The following is a 17,345-nucleotide window of genomic DNA, read 5'->3' as shown; positions in this document are numbered from 1 at the left end:
TGACAAGAGCTATTGGAACCAAGGAGAGAGATAGACCTCTTAAAAAAGCTAATCAGGCACAAGGAAGGAAACAAAACTTTGAAGGACACAATAAAGGATTTGGACTTTAATACCTGGCTGCATTTGGGGTGATTACACTGAACTGAAACAAAGGCTGCTTCCAGAAGCCCCCCAAGAAATCTGCTCTCAGAGAACATTATATTTTAGAGAACATTACAACTGAGAGTATGCATAATTGCAAAATGAAGTAAAGTAATCGTATAGTAAGCAACAGGGAAAATAAACAAATAGTCTCAATGCTATCCTGGTAACCATGAAAAATGGAAGGAAATCAAAGGAAGCCCTAGTACATTAGGTATAATTTCTGGAGCAAGAAGGGACTTCTCAAAAAAAAAAAAAAATATGGTTAAGCCTATAATAACTTAAGATAAAGAAGAGCTACAATCTGGATCACTAGAATGAGTATCCAGAGTGATAAGAACATTGATCCATTCTTTTAGAAAATAGGTCTCCTTTTAGAACATAGTTCCAAATCTGCCTTTTTCAGGAGGCCTTAATTTTCTTGACCATTGTATATTATCTCTCAAATGTAATTTGGGGCAAGTTTGGGATTCTCATGGGCCAGTTAACTTGACTCTGATCTCTGACCATATATTATATCTTCAACTCCTGTCAGCCATCTTTAAAAATGAATATTATTGGTCACAAAGATCAGGAAAGAAAATAGTAATGTCTCCATACAGAATTATCCTGTCTACTAATGGTAACAGTTTGAAGTTAAAGATTATCTTTTGCCTCTTTTTTTTTTTTTTTTTTTTTTTTTTTTTTATCTCCAGGGCTTAGTATGGTGTCTGGCACATGATAAGCGTTTAATAAGTATTTATTGATTAATTTCCTTTATGTAGCAACTCAACATTTGCAAAGTGTTTACAAAAATCTTATTCTCACAACTATGAAAGATAGATGCTATTATTCCCATTTTACAGATGAAGAAACTGAGAAATTGCCAAAGGTCACAACTATTAAGTGTCCAAGGCTGGATTTCAGTTCAGGTCCTCTTAACTCTGGGTGCAGACTCCTATCACTATGTTATCTAGCTTCCTGGAAAAATCACTGAGAAAAAAAAAACAAAAAAACATTCCATGTACTTGGCCTAGTGATAGTATTTCATTAACCTTATCATAATAGAAAATTTTTGATATATCTTTTAAATTAAAGAATTCTGCTGTTACTAAATTCACTATCCCCATCCCCCAGTACAAAGAAGCTGACATTAAGTGTCTCCAAAGATATAAAGACATCATTTTGCCTTCTCCTAGAGATTTGTGTTATCTTTGATATTTCAATGGACCTCTGATTTCATTTCAAACCATTCAAATTTCATTTTATGCAATTCTTAATTATATCTTCTAGTAAATCCTCCAAAGAGAATTTGCTCACCATACTAGATGTATCTCTTTAGTTATTTTAATACTTCATAGATACCAGAGCACACACACTCTGTTCATAAATTGATTGAATACCAATTGGTTTGACCTCAGGAATCTGAGTTTAAATATAGCATTAAATACATTTGTAAATAAACTTATAAATAAATTTAAAATTAATGTATAAATTTTTAAAAATTTATAAATAAATTTATAAAAAAATAAAGAGTTAAATACAGCTTAAATATAATTAAGTATTATGTGTGGTTCTCTTTGAACATGAACAAGTCTTTTAATCTCTTTGAGTCTTAAATTTCATATCTGTAAAATAGATCACTTCTGTGTCATGGTAAGACACCAACGTAGGATAGTACACATTTGATTCCATAAAAGATGTAACAATGAAAATAATTTTGTTTTCTGTCCCTCTGATTACTAATATTAAGTGAGATATAAACAGGAGACATGCTCACCATGGGTGTTTGCCATTATCATTTAAAATATTCAGGGCAGAATCTGCATGTCTTATCAATACCCCCAAAGTAGGAGAGAGGGGAGGGAAGACTAGAAAAAGGTTTCTATTCTGCTGAGTTTGTGAAAAATTAGTAGAAGAAAGTAGAGAAGAAAAGCATAAAATAATAAGGTATAAATGAATTCTATTTTGACTAATAGAAGAAAAAGCCATGTGAATGAGGTCACAGATGTCTTGAAAAAATTAAAGTAACTATCTCACAAGACTTTTATGAGGTTCAAGTGAAGAATGAGTGTAATTATTTTGTTAACTCTAAGGTATTATAAATTTTTAGTTATCAGTAACAATATTATTATTACTATTTATCATTTTCCCTATATAACAAGAATTATAGGTTCATGCAGCTAGAGTTGGAAGGGACATTTATGTCATCTAATTCAACTCTGACTAGACCATTTCCTTTTCTGACTATATATTTCTTTGATCAAACAAGCATTTATTAATCCCTATTCTGTGATGATTATTCATTATTATTATAAAATTAATTATTATATTTATTATTATTGGCCACCTTACTATGTGCCAGGCACTGGGGATTCAAGTACTAGGATTGAAACAATTCCTACTTGCAATGAGCTAACACTCTAATGCTATCTTTTATCTTTTTGCTTTTTATATGCATGGCATCCTTGGCAACATTCACCTTCATCATTCATAAGAAAGCTAAATATATTATAAAGACATGCATGAAAGATAAATACAAAAAAAGTTCCATCTGAAACAGGCTATAGATAGAAGTGTGAAGGAGAGAAGGAAGAAAAGATAGGGGTGGAGTAGAATCCATCTGTTTGAGTACAAAGGATAAAAGAATGTGTTGTGAAAAGGCTAGCAACTCCAAAAGCACCTAGAATAATGCTACAAAAACAGCTCTAGGGAGCAATTTTGCCAAAAATATTTGTGCTACAAATATTTCTAGGACATGGAACAAAATTTACTGGTAAACAACAGCTGGGAGGGAAAAAATGAAGAGGAAGTGAAGACTCAGCTTTCAGGTGATGTGAAATGTGAGGGGGAGTGAAAAATTCAGGAAGGTGGTATCTGATGTCAGAGGCTATAAAGGGGGATCTAATTTTATGCCAAGAGAAAGGAGGCAATAATGGGAAGACATAGAAGGCCAGGATAAGCAGCTGAAAGGCATTAAAAGTGTTTCAACTGGAAAGATTTAGAGAGAGTTGTTAAACAAAGAGTTAACCATTCTATCCCATGCTGTGCAAAACATTGAAATAGGTTCAATGTTGGGATATACAATGAAAGAACATATGCTCTCTACTCTTGAAGAATTTGCAATTGAGTAAAATTTCAATCTTAGTCCCTTCCAATGTGTTATTGAATGATCTCAGTTGATTAAGAACATGATGCATGAAAAGACTTACATAAAATGATGAAGAGCAAAGTGAGCAGAACCAAGTGAACATTGTATACAGTAACAGTTATAGTGATTTAAAAATAACTTTAAGTGACTAAGCCATTTTTATTATTATAAATACACATAAAAATATAGGACATAGGAAGAAAGATGCTATCTGCATCCAGAGAAACAACTGATAAATAGAAGTATGTGCAAAATAATTTTACATTTATGTTTGTATACATACATACATATACATATTTGTGTCTAATGGTAGACATCTCTAGAGTAAGTCAAGGGGGAGAAAAGAAGAAAAAATTAATTTATATAACTTGTTAGTTTAGGGAGAACAGCAAGTTATACATGGTAGATTTACAGTTTCATATACAATCATAATTTTATTGTACCATGTTATGGAAATGCTTGATTTGTTTCATAAACTGAAAATAAAATAATTTTTTAAAAAAGAACATGATGCTGAAGATGACCAAGATCCCTGCTTGAGACACTTTGCTTGAGTCTATACAGTGACTACAATCTATGATAACCTCTAAACATTGCATTGACTGTTAAGCTCAGACACTTTCCATTGATTGAAAAGAGTACCTATCAATCAATTTTTAAGAACCCATATTTGAAGCTTTTTACTCTACTCGGGGGCTAAAAGACAGAATTCCTGTCTTTATAGGAGACATAATTCAGAATCTTACAAGATTACATTCTATTATCCCCACCCAGACACACACACACACACACACACACACACACACACACACACACAGAGAGAGAGAACAGAACAAATCAAATACAAATTATATAAAAAATAAAGATAATGGGAGGATCTGAGGGTCAGGAGAGGGGAACTAGTAACTGAGAACATCAGGAAAGACTTAATTTAGAAGATGGTATCCAATCATACAAATGAATGTAGTAGAAAGCTCAGCTTAAATATTCCTACAACTAGAAAAGTAACTCTAATCACAGAATCTGGAAGAGGATGATTTAAATATAAGCCCCATAAATATATGGAGGTGTTCTGGTACAGTAGTATCAAACTCCAATAGAAATGGGGGTCACTAATATATATATATAAGCATTGTTGTGGGTCACAGATTGACTTTTTTTCAGAAAAGGTAATATCTATATTTGTTGTGTTTTTATTTGTTTTGTTAGATTTTTCTCAATTAAAATTTAAATCATTTTGGGCAGCACCCAAGAGTGCAATGGGCCACATGGAGCCCTGGTGACATTTGACACCTTTGATCTAGTCCATCTACACCCTAATTTTGGAAGTTAAGGGTAACATGGAAGTGATCTGTCCAAGATCACAAAAGTAGTGAGTGACAGAGAAAAAAAGAATGAAGCATTCAGGCTATTCAACAGCAGCAACAAAGTCTGGGGAATTAGTGGGTTTGATGTCTGGCATACAGAGCAAGAGCCAGTGATCTAGCTTTATATATAACTGCTGTTAATAATGCTGTGTTTGGAAAAAGAAAACCATTTCATGCTACTTGATATTATGCAAAGGTAATGGTCTCATTAAATGCAGATTAAAATGACACAACTTTATTATTGTTTGTTATTTATTAATAATAGTAATAAAGGACCCAATTTCACAGCAGCTGAGGTCAGCTACAAATGGATGACTCACACACATGGCTGATCTACATAAATAGCATGTGCTAAGATTACCATCTGGTATAACAATCTACATCACAAGACTCCACATTTCCTGTTACCCAGGGTAAGTAAATTTCAAGCGTGAGGGAAAATTTTAGCAAGTTTCCCCAAGTACCTTTACTGAGAGACTAATGTGGCTTACACGGAGAGGGGGGAAAACGGAAATTATGAGGTAAATGTTCTTCTCTCTCCTCTCTCCCCATCCCCACATTCACATAAGAAGAAAAACATATTCAGGTTGCAGTTTTCTCTTCTATCTTATTTTATAAATCAAATTTATGTAATGAATATCTAGCCAGAGGCATTCCAAGGGCAGTTTGAGAGCCAAATATTGAAAGCAGTGTTCAAAATGAATAGTATACATTTCAACTAATGTTGGTTCTTTCTCTCTTTCCTTTCTTCCCTTCCTCTTTCTTCTCCCTCTCTCCTTCCCTCCCTTTCTTCCTCTTTCCCTCACTCTATCTGTGTCTCTTCTCTCTCTCTCTCTCTCTCTCTCTCTCTCTCTCTCTCTCTCTCTCTCTCTCTCTCTCTCTCTCTCTCTCTCATCCTATTTCCCTTATTTTTCCCATTCCTTCCCTTCTTTGTTCTCTTCCCTCCCTTTCTGTTTCCCTCCCTTCATCCTCTTGTTCCCCCTTCTCTTTTCCCTCTATTTATCTTATTATCCCTTTCCTCTCCCTTTCCTCTCTCTTTTTTCCTCCTCTCTCTCTACTCATTCCTTTGCCTTTTTTTTAATGGTTTAAGACAGTATTATGTGCCATGAAATATTATGGAAAGTTTTAGTCCCTGAAGCTTATTTTATGTTTTTGTTTCCAACAAAACTATCCATATCTGAAGTAATTTCATACAAACCTAATTTTGATTTTTTAAGGTTTGTATTATAAACTATACTATATTATAAACCATATTACTTAGTTCTGACATGCCATTCATCTAGGGCAGGAAGGACACACCTCTGATCTAGAATCTGTGGTCACTGGCTCATTTTATCATAACCACTAACAGTTGCTGAGGGTCTCCTGGGTAAACTGAGCCAGAAATTGCTGGCTTACTTCTCAATACTCCACAGGAGAATCATATAAAGAGGAAGTAGGATCCAGGAATCTGAAAATTCCACTAGCTGTCTCTTTATACATTTCCCTTTTCTTGTTTTTTTTTTTTTTAATTATTAATTTGTACCTTATAAATCTTGACATTTTGATGGACTTAAATACTAGTTCTGGCACAAAAGGTCCTAGCCTAGCCTAGCCTAAAGGCCCTTACTATTTCTAACACTATTAGAAATTTTTATTTTGATACCATCTTTCTCTGAGCCAAAAGGTTTTATATGGTCATCAAATTAGACCTAGTCTCCAAGTGTATTCACATATTTAAAACAATCCTTTTTGTGATGTCAAGCAATTGGAAACTGAGGAGTTGTATAAAAATTGTGGAAGGATTGATAAGTTCTGGTATCAATGTGCTGAAATTGTGCAGTCAAAAAATAGTTAAGGGGTAGTTTCAGAGAAACTTTGGAAAACTCATATGAATTGATGCAAAATAAAGCAAACCGTACCTAATGAACAAATTATACAACAACAATAATATTGTAAATACTAAAAAAACCTCAAATAAATTGGGAATTCTAAATCAGCATAATGAATACCAACTATTCCTGTAGAATCATGATGAAACATACTACATACTAATAAAGTGATGATGGACTCAGAGTGCAAACTGAGATTTTTTTTTTCAGCCATAGCCAATATGGGAATTTGTTTTGCTTGACTATTCTTTTTCTTTCTTTCTCAGTGTGGGAGAGGTGGGAAGAAGGATTTGGGAAGAATGGTAGAAGTAATATTTTTATTGATTGAAAAGAATAAAATTTAATTTAAAAAACTCCATTGCCTCCATGGATGTCCTCTTTCAAAGTATGTTTCCATTTAAGCCCTCAATAGCAGATTTGTAATGTCACACTTAGCATTTTTTTAGCCAGTAAGACGTCATATCTGTCTCTGAGTCCACAACATGAAGCAAATGGCTGCCTTTTCGACACCCAAAGAGATGTTATATTTATTTTGAATTCATTTATTTGTTTACCTCTTATTTCCTCCCTACAATAGAACATAAACTTGTTGAAGACAAGGGAAATTTTGTTTCTGTCTTTATATTTCCCTTACCAAGAATAGTAACATTGAATAGATTTTCACAACAATCCTATGATATAAAGGAACACAAAATTACTTCTTGAATTGTGAACTAAAAATCCAATCATTACAACCATTGTTTCTGAAAGGGCATATCATTTGGTACTCCTAATTTGGTTTCCAAATATCTTCTCTGAGACTTCCTCTAGAACAAAATACTTCTCTGATCTCCACTACCTTATATATTTTACCTTATTCTTATTTTTGAATATGTATCCCCAGTGCTTATCACATAATGGATGTAATAAATGTTTTGCATTCAATCTTTTTATCCATTATTTCCTTTTTAAAGATGAAGGAAGATTAAGTTTCTGTTTACAAAGATTTTAAGGTCTAGGGGAGAGGCAGGCATTTTTGAAATAATTAAAGATAAAAAGATAGTTTATAATAAATGCTAAACTTTATAGAGAGCAAGATGTGTTTCTTTTGCTGTTAATTTACATGAAAGAAAGAGATTCATGTTAGACAAGGGATAGATTAATCATTTTTGGAGTCAATTCAGGTGATGCAGAAATGCTCCCATATCCAACTATTTACCATGCCATTTGGTCTTCATTCCTCAAAATGACCCTAGGAGGTAATTCAAACAAGAATCATTATCACTATTTTGCAAAGAATGTTTTTTTTTCTGAAGTTGAAAGGGTGAGGTGATTTTATAATCAATCTTTTAAGCTGTCACAAGAATCTCTAAAGGAATGAAGGAGAACTTTTGAACTAGAAGAGGATTGTGGTGTTTCTATTGTTGGAGATATCAAGAGTAAAACTCTTTTCTAGATGGCTATTTTAGGTCTCAACCATCTAGAAAAATTTTTTTCCAATCTTAAATAGGGCTATGAAATTCTGAAGAAAAAAATATCACAGCTAAGTTAATTTTAGCATGCTAAAAATTAAGTTATATGAAAAGGGTGACTCAAAGATTGTGAGACTTTCCTAATCTATTGCTACTGATTTGTGACTTAAAGGATTTCACAAAAGAGGCAACCTTTAAAAGCAGCAGATTTTTACTATGAAACAAAATCTCACATAATGGAGAGAATGATCCAAATTTGGGACATATAAGGCCTAGGACAGAAGTGAAGATCTCAATAAAAAATGCCAGCATGTATCAGTTGCCAGAGAGAGGGAGATAACAGTCAAATTTCAGTTATGGTAGAGAGGATTGAAGTGCAAAAATCTTTTGCCTACAACATAAGAAAGATGGTCAAATGCTATGAGAAGCTGACCTTTGGACTCAACACACCTAGCTTACCCTAACCTTTCTTACTCCTCTTAATTTAATATGGGGATGACTGAATTTTATCCATACCAGGGCAGTATTATATAAGATAGCCCACAAACATGGGCAATCTACGGCAGCCTATCTTTTGAAGCAGGGCTTCCAGGATGCCTAAAGAGGGGCAATCTGGTCCAGATTGGAAGTGAAACAGGTCAAAGCTTAGAACACTGTAGTTCTATAGGAAGATAAAGCCTGTAAGCAGTTGCAGTACAAACCAAGCTTAAAACAAAACAATACTAAGCTAAACCAAACTTAACTAAATTAAATTTAAAATAAGCCATCTTCAAAATTTAATTGTTTTAGAGGACAAAAGATTCAAATCATTGAGATAGCTTTTCTGGCTTCCTAAATAAAAAATCTCATATGAGAAATGGACAACTTCAACCCCTAGATGGATCGTGTTCCAGTGCTTAGCACAGTGCTTAGCACATGGTAAGCACTGAATACATGCTTATTACTATTGTTAATGGGTAGGGTCAAAAACAAGGTATGATCATAAAACAGTAAAACTGGTGTAGAATCTAGAAGAAATCTCAAACAATATTCAATGTATGCCCTTGGAATTGGCTGTTTTTATTTTAATTAGTTGTACTATATTGGGAATTTATAGTATCACTTTACAACAACTTTTGCATTAGTGAAATCATTCAAGCAATAATAAAATGTTGACTTCAAAATGTCAGTAATTTTGTTAAAATGTTGATCATCTAAGTGGGATATCTCTCCAAAGACATTATAACTTATGCTACAGATCTTGTTTTTCAGATATCACAACCCTCATAATCACCATTTTGAATACTGATCTACCTACTAGAGAATAACATTCACCTAGAAGCATCAGGGTGAGGCAGTGTGCTAAAGTGATTTTGCAATTGACTTGGATTTGAGTACTGACTCTGAGACTTACTAGCTAGTCAATAAATACTTATTTAGTACTGGTTTATGCTAAAGGCGTGGGATACAAAAATCACAAAAAAATAATCACTGCTCTTAAGGCACTTTCAATCACCTCTCTATATCTCGATTTCCTCATCTAGGTTGACTTCAATACTTCAAACATTGGTAGTTTGTGATGTAATTACTGCCTTTTGATATAGATGGTAATCACTCAAGATTTGGTAGATGGACTATAAAAGTTGTTACAGTTATAAAAATGCATTAATCTGTAGCTATTCTAGTGATTAGCCTCTAAATTCAGGCAGGCTTGTCATTGGATAACAAACATAAATTATCACTGAACCTGAACTAAAAGTATTTCTGACTTGGTAAGACATGCTTACATTTACACTCTGATGGTATAGCCTTGGGGAACACATTAGAGTACACCAATGGCTCCCATTTAATGAACTGCAAACTCCTTGGGGGTTCACAATGATAGTCCAAGGTTCATGCTAAAGAATTCTTTAATAATACCATAAGCACTAAATAATTGACCAATTACATTACAAATACATTTTCCCTCTGTGCCAACAAGCATGTGCATGTTAGAAGCATTATAGTTTATTTCTGTAGAGATTCTTAAATATAATGATCATGTGCACAGCAATTTTGGTATTCATGCAGTGATTACATCAAATTCTAACTTCTTCTAACCATGTATAATTTATTTTTGAAGTTTTTCAACCTGTCATCAAGTTGTTTCCAAATTGCCACATGGGTTTGACATCAGATCATAAACCAATAACTAATGCATGATCAGGCATATTCACATATTCATTTTGTGTTCTGTAAACTGTACTAGAATCAATCCTTCATTTCTCTGTCACCCTACAATGGTACCTTATTAGCTGTGCAATTACATGATTATAATGTGCAAAAGTTTGTGTTCTTACAGGACAAACGTCAGGATATGTGAAAAACAAGATCATTGGGGGCAGACATTATGAGCCAATCTGATTAGAAAGAAGCCTAATATTTCATATAATGGCTATATTTTAACTTAAATTTAGCCACCACTTAGGTTAACTATTCTTCTATTTGATGGCCTTTTAAAAGAACTGATTGTCTGGGGCAGTTAGGTGGTGCAGTGGATAGAGCACCAGCCCTAAAGTCAGGAGGATTGAGCTCAAATATGACTTTAGAAACTTAACACTTCCCAGCTGTGGGACCCTGGGCAAGTCACTTAACTCTAATTGCCTCAGCAAAAAAAAAAATAAAATAAAATAAAATAAAAATTAAAAAAAAAAACTGATTGTCAACTCATTAGTCATTCAATACAGTTTCTGTGAGAGTGGTCAGCAGGAAACTAGTAGAAGAAAAGAAAGTGCTTTCTTTATTAAATTGAGTTGATATAAAAACATTTTAAAAAGAAGCAATATGTGCAATTGAACTTTAAATAAGTATATCATTTAAGTTTTTCATTAACCAATAGAAAAATAATTTTTATTATATATACTTATTTTTGTTAATTGATTAGGTGGCTAAAATATTTTAAAATTGATTTTCATCTTCTAACAAAAGATCTTATAAAATGTCCCTTCATTTTCTACCACATATTGGTATGAGTTATGGTTTTTCATTTTTTTCTTGTTTTCAAACAAAATCCAGGAATAAACTTAATGCAGAAACAAGTTAAAGGCTTTTTGTTGTTGAACCAAATATTACAAACTTTTGTTCAAATAAAATAAATAAATTCCAACATCAAAATTAAATTACATATTATTATGTCATGTTTAGCATCATTTAAATCTCTTATTCCATTTAAAATATTTATATTCAACAAAACTTACTATAAAGTCTTGCAGATAATAGTAAACATATGAAGTCTTCATGGATTTTTAAAAATTGTAAAATGTCTTAGTTATTTTATAATTTATAATTTTAAGAAGTTTTTATAATTAGAAGCATAATCAAATTTTGTATTTTGTGATTATAATTGTAAAATATGAATCTTAATTTGAAGCTTTTTTTGCTTAAAACTTGCCATTGTAGGTATTGCAAGCACTTAATGAATAAATATAAAAAATATTATGAGCCCTCAACTTACTCTGGAGTCTCACAACACACTTTTGTTGTTGTTTTTGAAAGAAATTTTAAAAATTAAAAAAAAACATTGGATACCTATGGAATAGGGCTTTAATGAGGTGTCTCATCTATAAAAGAGAGATGATACTTTCACTGGGATACCCCAAAGGACTGTTATGAGGAAAGTGCTTTGTAAAACATTTAAAAGCTTTATATAAATGTTAACTATTATGATCTTTCAGGATCTCTTCTAGTTCTTGAATTCTTTGAGTTGAATAATCCTCTTACCCATGAGCCTCTAAAAAGTAATCCCTGGGATTTTATGGGTCAGATTTTCATGTGAATTTTAACTCATAAGCCACAACAAATGTGTTTATTCTTACTTGTCAGGCAGAGGATACATTCACTTAGTTCAAAGATATTTAATGACATATATATATATATATATATATATACATATATATATTATACATATATAATGTGTGTATATATATATGATCTATGTATATAATTGTGTATGTGTAATTACATATGTAATTATATATGCCATAAGAAGAAAATAAATAAGCATTTTAGTAAATATCTATTTGCTAGGTACTGTACCAAGTACTTTATATTATCCCATTTGAACCCATCACAATGTTGGGAGTTGCCATCATTATTATTCCCATTTCATAGCTGAGAAATCTGCAGGAGATGGAATTTTAAGTAATTTTCCCAATATCGCTCAGCTAACAAATGTCTGAACTTAAATTTGGACTCAGGACTTCCTGCCTCAAGATTCAACAATTTATCCACTGAGCCACTCAGCTGCCTCAGAAATGTAGAGAAATTGCATATGAGATGTACAAATGGGGAACATGTTTGTTGAGGATACTTGAATAAAGGAGTGCATTTGCTAGAAGTGTGTGTGTTCAGAACACATTCATTTAGGTGACATGAATACCTCTAAAACTGTAGACTTACTAATGGCATCCAATTCTTTACTGCTGTACTTGTTACTCACTGGATAATTTTCATGCTGCTTTTTTACCAGGCATATTATTGCTTGTTATTTGTTATTTGTCCAAGAGGACAATGACATCAGGGAAGGGATGTCATGACATGCAAGTAAATTGGATTTAAGTGAGGGAGAGCTGTGCAAGGTCACCTGTCTCACTCTCCTCTGATTGGAGGCTTGGAGGATAGATTCCCAAAATTTTCCCAATGTCTTTTAAAATATATAGAGAGGGCAGAAACTGAACTTTTAACTCACTCTACTTGGTGTCCACTGTTTTGTCTGGTTTCAACTTAATGGTACAAAATGCCCCTGTTCCAGTATTCCCTGGTGCCCTCCACCCCACTTTATTCCTCCTTTTATTGTATTGTCTTCTTTAGATTGTAAGCATCTTGAGGGCAGAGACTATCTGTCTTTTTATTAATTCAATCTTCAACAATTTTTGGCATATGGTAGGTACTTTGTAAATGTTTATCAGAATGGAATCAGAATATATAGGAGGAAATTATTCCTTTATTTACACTCATCTCTAACTGAAAGTTAGCATTTCCTTTAATTATTTAACAAAATTATTTTTTAAAGGACTCAGGATTCAAAAAACTACCAAAGGGATTCATTGTGTAGAAAACAGTTACAAATTTTACCCTAGATATAGTAAGATTAAAATTAATTAGTTTTCCCTTACTATAAGGAAAGATCTATAAATCCTTCAGCCAATTCTTTCACTCTTGTAATATGACTTCTTACCTTAAATCCTCAGCTGACATGCTGAAATCAGGGACATCTTATATTCTGTCTTTCATCTACTAGTAGATATTATAGTTAATAAGCTTCTCCATTGGTAGGGAAAAGCTGTTGCTCTCTTTAGTTAGCTCATTCAGCTAATGGCTAGGAAGCTTTTCCCCTCAACCAGTTTATTTATAAAAGATAGCAAATGTTCAGACTAAGAAATTATTTTTTAACCTATTTTCTCTTCTATTGTTAAAGTAGGCCTTAGTTTTAATCATACCCCTTTGACTAATACAAATAGCCCTCGGATTCCATTTATTTAAATTGAAAATTGTCTATGTTCCTTTGTTCTATGGAAATGACAAGGCTTGTACTGGTTAAAGACTGAAAAGGCTGTCCCATTTTCCCAATAACAAAACACAGCCTGATGCAGAATCACAAACAGTGACAGATTCTGCAGAGACCAGCTGCAGAATAGTGCCAAAGAATGGTCTTTTAATATGATTGTGTTCCATAAAGGTTGTCAGAGACACATCATTTTTTTCACTCTCATCTGCACATGTGAATAATAACCAATAGTAAATTACTTCAGAAGTGAAAGAGGATTAGAGAATGGACTCAGAAACAATGAGAGAAGGCAGGATGCCCCAAAGGCCAAACCCAGAATTTATAACCACTGTTAAGTAATGATCTATTAATGACAGTTGTAGAGGAAAAGAAATTTCCATATATATATATATATACATACATATATATATACACATTTCCATATCTTTAAAAAATCCTAAATATCTTGTTTTGTGGAAGTTTCTTAAATGTTTATGACAGAGAATATTTCTAAAGAACAAAGCATTTAGGCTCTTCCTCACTCCTTAATTCTCCTCTTGGCCATTTCAAGATAAAGCATTTTCAAAACTACAGTAATTACTTCTTTATCAAGCTGTACTTGCCACTATCATCTTTAGAAGTCCTATATTTTATTATTAAGAGAATATATTTCATAATTATCTGAGCCAAGAACTCATTCAGAGTTTTCATTTTTCAGATTCTCTGTCTTCTCTCTGCCCCCCCTTTTGATCTTTTAATACTCTGAGATGACTCACTCAGATTGGAGACAAGAATTTGGAAGGAGATGGAAAAGTACTTCAGGTGACTGTTTTTTACAATTATTTTTGCTTCATCTTCATAACAATCCACAAAATAAATTATCTTCATGTTGTTTAAATATGAATGTATAAAAAGAATCTTGAAAATTTTAAATTAATATATAAATGCCTTATTATTATTATTATTATTATTATTACTATTATTATTTGAGGCTCATACAATGAAGCAAGAGAGGCAAATCATTGAATTTGGAATAAAAACCAAAATTATAGAATAATGTATTTTGACTTTAAAATCTCCCTTAATCATTCTGGGACAAATGAGGAAGCTGAACTGGATAACCTTTTACATCTTTTACAACTTTAATATACCATTACACAATGATAAAGCATAACAAAACAAATATAAGGAAAAATCATAAGATGGGATGATTTTCAGAACTATAATACCAGTAGAGATGAGAATAAATTGTTAGAGAACTCATATTCCAGGCTTAGGAAGAATTTTGACTTCAATGTCATCTACAACTAAGGAAATCATTTCTACTAAGCTCTCATAACTATGTCCTGCTGACTGGCTTTTCCTCACTGTTGATAAAAATTCTGCTTTCTATAGAAGTAATCTGAACAAGCTCTACCCTCTCCTGAATACATATATGAAATATATATGTGTGTGAGTATACATGGAGATATATATATATATATATATATATATATATATATATATATATATATACACTCCCTAATGTATTCATGTGTCTAAGTATATATGTATATGTATATTAACCTTTAAACCTTCTGCTTAATGGCTTCTTTGCCATGATACTAATATTATCTTCAAAAATTTTACCTTATTTCTTCTGTTGCATTTACTTTCCCTTCAGCAAAGTATCAGTGCACATTCAGAATGAGACTATCCAAGCCAAGTGTCTTAGGACTATTCAACAAATTCGCAACTCTCTTGTTACTCTGGCTCATAATTCCCACTCAGATAATAGAAAATAGACAAGCAGTTGCAAGGCTTCTAGGGCTACCCATTTAGATGGAAAGTTCCTAGCCCTTTCTCTTTTTAAATTATAGATATAGATATATAACAAACAACTTCTTTTGTCTCCTTTTTACTCCTCTTACATGAAAGAGGAGGAGAAGGAGAAAGAGAGCAAAGAGGAAGAAGGAGGAAGAGGAAGAAAAAGAGCAGGAAGAAGAGGAGGAAAACGAGGAAGAAGAAGAGGAAGAGAAGGAGGAGGAGGAGGGGAAGGAGGAAAAAAAGGAAGAGGAGGAAGAGGAGGAGGAGGAGGAGAACCTCAAAATAAGAGGAAATGGGCAAATGAAGCAAATTCTCTCATTAACCATGACCAAAAATGCATGACTCATTCTACATTGTGAGTCTATTATGTCTGCCAGAAGACTCTGGGGATCATGTTTTGTCATTGCATTGATCAGCATTTTTAAAAAGCTGTTTCTTTTATCATGTTTTTGTCATGGTATAAATCGTTCTGGCTATGCTCATTTCACTCTATCAGCTTATACCTTCCCACTTTCCTCAGAAATTGTCCATTTCATCATTTCTTATGGTACCATAATATCTCATTATATACAAATACCATAATATGTTTAGTCATTTCTTATTTGGTTGAAACACTAGTTTTCAGGTAGAAGCTACTACAAAAAGAACTGGTGTAAATATTTTCATACATAATGAATCTTTTCCCCCTTTGATCTCCTTACAGTATAGGTTTAGGAGTGATATGGCTATATACAGTTTAGAGATTTGAGTGGGCTGGGGATGAGTAGGGAGGAGGAGGAGGTATAATTCCAAATTGCTTTACAAAAAGATTAGATTCCATAGACTTACTGCTCCATATACATTACATTAAATGAGCCCTGTTTTCTTACAGCTCCTCCAACATTTATCAATTTTCTTCTTTGTCATCTTCGCCAATAGATACATATCCCGAACACTTAACTAAGTTAGGGTAACTGGATTCCATTCATCTTTTCCCCACTTCTATGTGCAAGCAATGTAATTCTATGAATGTTTACAACTACAAGTCATTTACTTTTTCAGTTCCTGATATATCCTTCCAATGACTAACACTAGAATGCAAAACTATCTTTCAGCTTTGATAAACCTTGAGAAAATACTAGTATTGTAGGTAGAGGTGCCTTTTGCTGACATTTCTATAATTGTGATAAAACTTTGGTCCCCCTTACACTGATCTGAGACTGCCTTTCTAAAACTGCCCAGAGGTAATAATTCTGTTATTAGTACCAATGACTATCTTAATTAGACCACCAATTTGGACTTCTACACAAGTTCTAGGAGCCAAATTTTAGGGAGAGAGAAAGAAAGAGAGAGAGAGAGAGAGAGAGAAAGAGAGAGAGAGAGAGAGAGAGAGAGAGAGAGAGAGAGAGAGAGAGAGAGAAGAGAGAGAGAGAGAGAGAGAGAGGGGAGGGATGGAAGAAGAAAAGAGAAAGAGAAGAGACAATTTTCCCAAAAATGAATGCTTTATAAAAATAGAATGGACTGTCTTAATATATTATAAATTATCCATGACTGTGGGGACTGGAGAAAATATCATCAAGCAAAAACTGAAGTTGCCTCCTGCAAAAAGAGACTCATTTTCAAGGATTTTGGAGTAGTTTAGCTAAGAAATTCCTTCTACCTCTGAAACTCTGGATCTAGGGAACAAATGGCATTCACAAAACCTTGAACTATGATATTTTTGTTTCACAGACTGTTACTCAGATTTTAAAAGTGAGTCTCAGTTGAACTGGGGCCTAGAGATGTGAGTGTTTCAATGAACAATAACAAAGAGGAGTGGTTTTCATCCAAAAAGATCTTTGGTACTTTAGTCAGCATTGTATTCCCTCCCTCCTCTTTCTTCCACTCTTCCCTTCATTTGGACAATCAGAAATCTGACCCCCAACTTTAAATTTCTGAACTTGTCTACTTTGTATACAAGTGGTAGTCTGCTGTTCCTGGGAATGGTTCCCATTAATTTAATATTATAGAAGTCTAACCAGCTCAGTGGAGATTGACCTGCTCAAGCTGCCATCATGGCTTACGCAAAAAAGACATGAAAGCAAAACCATACCATCA

General features: G+C 33.1%; 1 long non-coding RNA gene across 1 annotated transcript in view; it reads left to right on the top strand.

The window, feature by feature from the left end:
- The window catches only part of LOC141565712 (uncharacterized), a 154,436-nt gene extending 137,821 nt beyond the window's left edge, over window positions 1-16,615 (top strand). Inside the window, exons 2-4 of the long non-coding RNA XR_012489100.1 lie at window positions 4,904-5,051; window positions 14,182-14,285; window positions 15,381-16,615. This is a non-coding gene — a long non-coding RNA (uncharacterized LOC141565712). The remainder of the gene's footprint in view (window positions 1-4,903; window positions 5,052-14,181; window positions 14,286-15,380) is intronic.
- Window positions 16,616-17,345: the final 730 nt, after the last annotated feature.

The sequence above is a fragment of the Sminthopsis crassicaudata genome, chromosome 4 (genome assembly GCF_048593235.1).
Source record: "Sminthopsis crassicaudata isolate SCR6 chromosome 4, ASM4859323v1, whole genome shotgun sequence".
NCBI classification, from domain to species: domain Eukaryota; kingdom Metazoa; phylum Chordata; class Mammalia; order Dasyuromorphia; family Dasyuridae; genus Sminthopsis; species Sminthopsis crassicaudata.
The sequence above is the reverse complement of the archived record's forward strand: the minus strand, read 5'-3'. Positions and strand labels throughout refer to the sequence as shown.